At 40.5% G+C, this 9,479-nt stretch overlaps 1 pseudogene; it reads left to right on the top strand.

Annotated features, from left to right (window-relative positions):
- Positions 1-4,383: 4,383 nt before the first annotated feature.
- On the top strand, positions 4,384-5,707 carry LOC110573012 (annotated as a pseudogene).
- The last annotated feature ends 3,772 nt before the right edge of the window (positions 5,708-9,479 follow it).

The following is a 9,479-nucleotide window of genomic DNA, read 5'->3' as shown; positions in this document are numbered from 1 at the left end:
TGAAGGTTGTTTAAGTTTGAACCTATTCTTTACTCCTCTCCTCCACACATTTTAGGTATAAGGTGTCATATTTTACATCTTTTTATTTTGTGAATTCCTTGACTGATTTTTTACAGAAATATTCATTTTACTTCTTTTGTGTTTCCTAACTTCACATTGTCATTTTTGGCCTCTCCCTTCCACTCAGAGAGTCCCCTTTAATATTTTTTGCAGAGCTGGGTTAGTGGTCATGAACTCCTTTAGTTTTTGTTTGTCTGGGAAACTCTTTATCTGTCCTTCTATTCTCAGTGATAGCCTTGCTAGATAGAGTATTCTTGGCTGCAGGTTTTTCCCATTTAGCACTTTGAATGTATCATGCCACTGCTTTCTGGCTTGGAAAATTTCTGCTGAAAAATCTGCTGATACCTTTTGGACTTTTCTTTGTATGTAACTGTCTGGTTTTGTCTTGATGCTTTTAATATTTTTTATCATTATATTTTGCCATTTTAATTACAATGTGTCTTGGTATGGATCTGATTCTGTTGATTTTGTTGGGGGTTTTCTGTGCTTCCTGGATCTGGATATCTGTCTCCTTTCCTAGATTAGGGAAGTTTTCAGGTATTCTTTTTTCTTTTTTTTTTTTTTTAAGTTTTTACTTATTTATTTGAGAGAGAGGGAGAGAGAGAGAGCGCACAAGCAGGAGTGGGGAGGCAGAGGGAGAGGGAGAAGCCAAGGGGCTTGATCCAGGACCCTGAGATCATGACCTGAGCTGAAGGCAGATGCTTAACCAACTGAGCCACCCAGGCGTCCCCAGGTATTATTTCTTTAAATAAATTATCTGCCCCCTTTTCTCTCTTCTTCTGGGACTCCTATTGTACGAATGTTATTATGTTTGATGGAGTCACTGAGTTCCCTAAGTATATTCTCATTTTGCATAATTCTTTTTTTCAGCTTGATTACTTTCCATTACTCTGTCTTCTAGGTCACTAATTCATTCCTCTGCTTCTTCCAACCTGCAGTTCATTCCATCAAGTGTGTTTGTCATTTTGTTTATTGAAACTTTTATCTCTGCAATGTTATTTCTTATCTCTGTGTAATGGTCTCATTGATGTCCTCCACTTCTTTCTCAAGTCCAGTGAGTATCCTTATGATCATTGCTTTAAATTTTCCATCAGACATGTTACTTATATCTATTTCACTTAAATCTCTGGCTGTGGCCTTGTCCTGTTCATTCATCTGGGACAAATGCCCTTGTCTTCTCATTTTGTCTAAGTCTCTGTGCCTGTTTCTCTGTGTTCAGAAAGTCAGCTATGTCTCCTGTTCTTGAGGGTAATGGCTTTATAAAGAAGAGGTCCTATAGCGCCCTGCAGTTTAGGGTCCCCTGTTCCCTAGGGCCTGGCACTTCCTGGGGTGTCTCCAATTTGTGCTGCATGTGCTTTCCTATTGTGTCCTGGTTGCTTTATTTTTCAGGATAGTCATCTGCAGAGGCTCTCTTTGCCTGTTGTGGGCAGTGTTTGATCCCTGGCCTGAAAGTGGTGCAATGTTGGTAAGGGTTTGGACCAGTCTTCTGGGGGAGGGGAACCACTATGCTGGGACTGAGGCGAACATGACTGGAAAGGGTAGTTCCCCTGAAGTGTGGGCCATGAGTCTTGGTGTAAGCAACTTAGGTAACAAGTGTGGGTATTGTGCTGGTTCCCATGTGACTCTGTGCTAATGCTGAGAGGCCAGTGGGGGTGGTGTGGGTGGGGGAGGTGTGTGTGTGTGTGTGTGTGTGTGTGTGTGAAATGGCACATGCCAGGTCCTTTGTTTCTGGAGGGGTTTCCCCATAAATGCTGCCTCTCTGGGACATGCTCTGAGATGAACAACTAACCTCTCCACTGTGTGCTGCAGGAGCTCTTCAGATCTTTGTTTCCATACTGTAAGTCTGCGGGCTATTTGCCCTGCCTCTTCTCCAGCCCCAATATCCTCTGAGTTATCCCAGAGCCAAGCACACTGACCTTTAAAACTCTAGGATTTAAACCCCACTCATTGCAAGAACTCACAAAATTCAGGTCCTTTTGCTTTCCAAGCCAATTGCTATGGGGATTTGTTTTCCCTGCGCATTCCCCTGTGTGAGAGTCTGTCTCTCACCCTTCTCTGTGACTGTAGCTCCTTCCCCACCACAGTGAGCACAATCCGTTTGTCTCCCAAGTCATGTCTCCACACTTACTTCCTTCAATGTGGCTTCTACTCAAACTTTAGTTGTGGAGTTTGTTTTGCCCGACTTCAGATTGATTTCTGGGATATTTAGGATGATATGATAGTTATAGTTGTATTTGTGGGACTAGGCAAGCCTAGGCTCCTCCTATTCTGCCACCATCTTTCCCTCTGTTGGTACAAAATTATTTTGATGTATGTGTATGCGTTCATGCCTGTTTTTCCTATTTAATATTATAAATATTCTGGAAATTTTTTTCTGACCCATTAACTTTTTAAGCTTAATTTTTAAAAATTTTAAATAGATAATTTACATAATCCAATTTTTTAACAATTTAAAAGTGTATACAGTAAGCAATCTTTCTCCCTCTCTGTTCCCATTCCAAACCACCCATTCCCACTTCTGCAAACAACCAATGTTATTAGATTTTGTGTATCCTTTCAGAGATATTTTAAATATATACAAGAAAAACAATGTATAGATAAACTTTTTTCACACATGTGATAGTCTATTTTGCACACTTTTTACAACGTTGTTTTTAGGCAACAATAAATCCTGATTATCTTCTAATACTTTCTCTACCCAGGTGCTCTCTATCCTCTCTCTTCCCACGCTCCCATTTCTCACCCTTGATATGCATTTGCTCTGCACTTTTGTATGCCGGAATTACATTAGTCTATTCACTAACTAGTTTAGTTCTTATTGTGCTAAATCTTGTATGTGTTTATCCACTCAATGTTGCCCATTTAAATGTAAGCCTCCAACTGATGTAACATATGCACTTATGTCTTTTTTGGGTACAAAATTTAGCATAGCACCAAGAATAATTGTGAGTTTATATAGAATACTCATGAAAGAAATTGAGGAGGACACAAAGAAATGGAAAAACGTTCCATGCCTATGGACTGGAAGAACAAATATTGTGAAAATGTCTATGCTACCTAGAGCAATCTACATATTTAATGCAATCCCTATCAAAATACCATCAACTTTTTTCAGAGAAATGGAACAAATAATCCTAAAATTTGTATGGAACAAGAAAAGACCCCGAATAGCCAGAGGAATGTTGACAAAGAAAACCAAAGCTGGTGGCATCACAATTCCGGACTTCCAGCTCTATTACAAAGCTGTCATCATCAAGACAGCATGGTACTGGCACAAAAACAGACACATAGATCAATGGAACAGAATAGAGAGCCCAGAAATGGACCCTCAACTCTATGGTCAACTAATCTTCGACAGAGCAGGAAAGAATGTCCAATGGAAAAAAGGCAGTCTCCTCAACAAATGGTGTTGGGAAAATTTGGACAGCCACATGCAGAAGAATGAAACTAGACCATTTCCTTATACCACACACAAAAATAGACTCAAAATGGATGAAAGGCCTAAATGTGAGACAGGAATCCAACAAAATCTTTGAGTAGAACACAGGCTGCCACCTCTTCGACCTCAGCCACAGCAACTTCTTCCTAAACACAGCACCAAAGGCAAGGGAAGCAAGGGCCAAAATGAACTATTGGGATTTCATCAAGATAAAAAGCTTTTGCACAGCAAAGGAAACAGTCAACAAAACCAAAAGACAACCGACAGAATGGGAGAAGATATTTGCAAATGGCATATCAGATAAAGGGCTAGTATCCAAAATCTGTAAAGAACTTATTAAACTCAACACCCAAAGAACAAATAATCCAATCAAGAAATGGGCAGAAGACATGAACAGAGATTTCTGGAAAGAGGACATCCAAATGGCCAACAGACACATGAAAAAGTGTTCAACATCACTAGGCATCAGGGAAATCCAAATCAAAACCTCAATGAGATACCACCTGACACCAGTCATAATGGCTAAAATTAACAAGTCAGGAAACGACAGATACTGGCGAGGATGCGGAGAAAGGGGAACCCTCCTACACTGTTGGTGGGAATGCAAGCTGGTGCAGTCACTCTGAAAAATGGTATGGAGGTTCCTCAAAAGGTTGAAAATAGAGCTACCCTACGACCCAGCAACTGTACTACTGGGTATTTACCACAAAGATAAAAATATAGTGATCTGAAGGCGTACGTGCACCCCAATGTTTATAGCAGCAACGTCCACAGTAGCCAAACTATGGAAAGAGCCAAGATGTCCATCAACAGATGAATGGATAAAGAAGATGTGGTATGGGGTGATGGTGCCGACGGGTCAGAAGCCTAGAGGTGGTGGCAAAATGGTAGCGCCTGAGGAGTGGGATCTAACCCAGGAGCAGACAGAGGAGCTGCTGCAGTTTCAGGATCTGACTGGCATAGAATCTATGGATCAATGTCACCATACCTTGGAACAGCATAAGTGGAACATAGAGGCTGCTGTACAGGACTGACTGAATGAGCAAGAAGGTGTACCACCTCCATCCCGACCCGTGCAAGTTAATACAGCTGACCACAGGATCTGCAGTTATGTTGTCTCGAGACCACAACCAAGGGGACTGCTTGGATGGGGTTATTACTTGATAATGCTTCCATTCCAGTTTACCTATTACACATTACTTGATATATTTAGGTTTGCTCTGCGTTTTATATGGCCTGACCCTCGCAGCCGGGTCACTGACCCCGTTGGGGACATTGTTTCATTTATGCACTCTTTTGAAGAGAAATATGGGAGGGCACACCCTGTCTTCTACCAGGGAACGTACAGCCAGGCACTCAATGATGCCAAGTGGGAGCTTCACTTCCTTTTGGTTTATCTTCATGGAGATGATCACCAGGACTCTGATGAGTTCTGTTGCAACACACTCTGTGCACCTGAAGTTATTTCCCTAATAAACACTAGGATGCTCTTCTGGGCATGCTCCACAAATAAACCTGAGGGATATAGGGTCTCACAGGCTTTATGAGAGAACACCTACCCATTTCTGGCCATGATTATGCTGAAGGATAGGAGAATGACTGTGGTGGGATGGCTAGAAGGCCTCATTCAACCGGATGATCTCATTAACCAGCTGACATTTATCATGGATGCAAACCAGACTTACCTGGTGTCAGAACGGCTTGAAAGGGAAGAACGAAACCAGACCCAGGTGTTGAAACAACAGCAGGATGAGGCCTATCCGGCCTCTCTCAGGGCTGACCAGGAGAAAGAAAGGAAGAAACGAGAGGAGCGGGAGCGGAAGCGGCGGAAGGAGGAGGAGGTGCAACAGCAGAAGTTGACAGAAGAGAGTCGGCGGCGGAATTTACAAGAGGAAAAGGAAAGGAAGTTGGAGAGCCTGCCCCGGGAGCTTTCCCTTGATGACCCTGAAAGTGTCAAGATCATTTTCAAATTACCCAATGATTCTCGACTAGAGAGACGATTCCACTTTTCACAGTCTCTAACAGTAATCCACGACTTCTTATTTTCCTTGAAAGAAAGCCCAGAAAAGTTTCAGATTGAAGCCAACTCTCCCCGGCGGGTGCTGCCCTGTATCCCTTCAGAGGAGTGGCCCAACCCCCCCCACGCTGCAGGAAGCAGGACTCAGCCACACAGAAGTTCTCTTTGTTCAGGACCTAACAGATGAATGACATTTTTTTCTTCCTCTCCCCTCCTACCCTAATCCCTAAAGGAAATGGAAAAACAAAAACAAAAACAAAACGAGAGAGAAATTCATTATTATTATAATAATACAATATATTTTTTAAAAGACTGCTGCATCCTAAGGAGGGATCAGAAACCATGCTGCCTAAAAGAGTCACCACCTGTGTGTGCGCGCGTGAGGTCAGCAATGAACGTTTCCGCTGTCAAGCCCACCCTCCCCTACTGCTTCTGCACCAAGCACCTTCCAACGAAAGGAGACTGTTCACCTCCAACCCAGTCATTGTCCCTACTGGGGAAGGGGACATTCCCACTAGTTCTCATTCGTTCTTGCTTTTATGGAAAATAAAAGTGAAAAAACCTCCATTATCCAGCTACTGCAGCATCTCCTGAAGACTTGCTTCTTCCACCACCGGAGAAGAGAGGGAAGAGAAGGCACAGAACGGAGATGTTCCTTGAACTTCCCACAATTTATAAATAACTTCCAAATGTTTTCTGTTGCTTTGTAATGACCAAAGGAATGAGGCTGACATAGGTGTTTTTTTTCCTTAACTTTATTTGATAAGAGCCAATTCTTAAGCCCATGAATTCATGCCCTGGGTTCCTTAGCCCACAAGACTGTAATAAAGGTGCCCTGGGCTGGTTTGTGCTTAAAAAAAAAAGAAGATGTGATACACACACACACACACACACACACACACACACACAATGGAATATTATGCAGCCATCAAAAAACACGAACTCTTGCCATTTGCAATGACGTGGATGGAACTAGAAGGTATTATGCTAAGCGAAATAAGTCAATCAGAGAAAGACAAGTATCATGTGATCTTACTGATATGAGGAATTTGAGAAACAAGACAGAGGATCATAGGGGAAGGGAGGAAAATGTGAAACAAGATGAAACCAGAGAGGGAGACAAACCATAAGAGACTCTTAATCTCAGGAAACAAACTGAGGGTTGCTGGAGTGGGTGGGGGGTGGGAGGGATGGGGTGGCTGGGTGATAGACACTGGGGAGGCTATGTGCTATGGTGAGCGCTGTGAATTGTGTAAGACTGTTGAATCACAGACCTGTACCTCTAAAACAAATAATACATTATATGTTTAAAAAAGAAAGTGGGAAGGGAAAAATGAAGGGGGGGAAATCAGAGGGGGAGACGAACCATGAGAGACTATGGACTCTGAGAAACAAACTGAGGGTTTTAGAGGGGAGGGGGTGGGGAGAAGAGTTAGCCCAGTGTTGAGTATTAAGGAGGGCACGTTCTGCATGGAGCACTGGGTGTTATACGCAAACAATGAATCATGGATCACTACATCAAAAACTAATGATGTAATGTATGGTGACTAACATAACATAATAAAATAAAATAAAAGAATAATTGTGAGTTTAACAAATACCTTTTCATGACTCGATGTCTGATTTCTTTGCCATTCATTCAGTGTTTTGAAACTAGTTCTATCTCCTTTTACTACTATTCAGTTAAATTCTACCTTGTTAATAAGCATATAACATAGATTGGCCAGATTCTAATACAAGAGACATAAGACCATTACTTTATTAAGTCAGTGTGATAAAAAAAGACATGAAATAACTATAAACCCATCAGTACTTTCTAATTGTATCTATAAACTCAGTTCAATCCTAATCAAAATACCAGTTAGATTTTTTTTAAGAACTTAATAAATGGGTCTAAAGTTTATATGGAAAGACATATGTATAGCCAGCTTAATTTTTAAAAACAAGAATAAAGGAGTATTAAAATAGAACAAAGCCTTAGTAATAAAGGCAGGATAATATTTGTGCAAGAACAAATCAATGAATGGAATAAAATAGAATGGACATATTAGACATAACAGAATAGAGCAGATGATAGAGATATACCAATGTATACAAATAATTATTGTTCATTTTGTGGTACCACAAAAGAATGAACAGAAGATAATTTAACAGATGTTTTTGGGAAACCTTGTTCTCTATATTTAATATATATAAGGAAATATATAACTGGATCCCTGCCAAAACCATACATGGATTAAAGACCTCAATGTGAATGTTGGAAGTATAAAACTAATAAAAGAAAATATAGAAAACTATTCCTGACCTGAGAGAAATAAATAGCTAATTTTTCATTTTTTTATGTTAAAATTTCCAAATATATCAAAAGTAGAATAGAACAGGGGTGTCTGGCTGGCTCAGTAGGTAGAACATGTGATGCTTGATCTCTGGGTTGTAGTTTCAAGCCCCATGTGGGGCATAGAGCTTACTTAAAAAAAAAAATAGTAGAATAGAATAATGAACTCCACATAGTCATCACTCAGATTTTATTTATTTATCTTTTTATTTTTTTTAAAGATTTTATTTATTTATTTGACAGCGAGAGACACAGCGAGAGAGGGAACAGAAGCAGGGGGAGTGGGAGAGGGAGAAGCAGGCTTCCCGCTGAGCAGGGAGCCCGATGCGGGGCTCGATCCCAGGACCCTGGTATCATGACCTGAGCCAAAGGCAGACGCCTAATGACTGAGCCACCCAGGCGCCCCATCACTCAGATTTTAAAATTAATAAGATTTTTATCATATTTTCTTCTTCTATCCCCTTTTTTCATTTTTTTTACTTTACCAAATTATTTTAAAGCAAATCCAAGATTTTTTTATCATTTTATTCTTTATAGCCCCCAGTGTACTTTTAAAAATATGGCCATATTTTCTATGTGTGTCCACAATGCCATCAGTGCACCTATAAAAGATGGTAATCATTAGGTAATGACTTTTTTTTTAAATAAAGACTTTATTTATTTGACAGAGAGAGACACAGCGAGAGAGGGAACACAAGCAGGGGGGTTGGGAGAGGGAGAAGCAGGCTTTCGCTGAGCAGAGAGCCCGACGTGGGGCTCGATCCCAGGACCCCGAGATCATGATCTGAGCCGAAGGCAGACGCTTAACTGACTGAGCCACCCAGGCGCCCCTAGGTAATGACTTTTAAAACAAGATTTCAAAATGTAAAATATTGATGCATTTGATTATATCAAGGTTAAGAATTTCTCTTCAAGGAAGAACACAGTAAAGATATGACAATGCAGAATGAAGACATTTGCATTATCTAAAACTGTTGAGATTAGTATCTAAAATAAACAAGGAACTCTTGCAAGTCAACAAGAAAATGACATCAAATTTAAAGGGAAAATGGCAAAGGCTACAACTGGCAATTTATAAGAGCGCAAATCCAAAGTCCAAGAAGAATGTGAAGAGATGCTCAAAGTGACTAGTAGTTAGTGGAATTAAAATGAAAATAACAAAATATTACTTTACACACTTTTATCCTAGAAAAATTTGGCTAGCTAATGCCTCGTATTGGTGGGATATGTGCTGGTGAAGTGTAGGCAGTATAATCTGGGAGAGCAATCTGGCTCTACTTACTTAAATTAAGTTTACAGTATTCCAGGATCCAGCAGTTCTGCTCCCGGGTATACATCTCAAAAAAACTGTCACACAGATCCATTCAGCAGTGTGTGTAAGGATGTTTGTTATAGGGTTGTTTGTGATTGTGGAAAGTAGGAGACAATATGGGAGAGTGAGTAAATGAAATATAGGGTACCAATCAGCAATTAGAAGCAAGGCAAAGATAGACACATAGCCACATGTGTGGACATTGAGAATATGGATGAGTAAAAAAAGAATGAAATATATAATAGAACACCATTTGCTTAAGAATACCTGAGCACAAAACACTGTACATTTTCCTAAAGTACATACAGCCAAAATA

This window comes from Neomonachus schauinslandi, chromosome 2, assembly GCF_002201575.2.
Source record: "Neomonachus schauinslandi chromosome 2, ASM220157v2, whole genome shotgun sequence".
In the NCBI taxonomy this organism is placed as follows: Eukaryota; Metazoa; Chordata; class Mammalia; order Carnivora; family Phocidae; genus Neomonachus; species Neomonachus schauinslandi.
The sequence above is the reverse complement of the archived record's forward strand: the minus strand, read 5'-3'. Positions and strand labels throughout refer to the sequence as shown.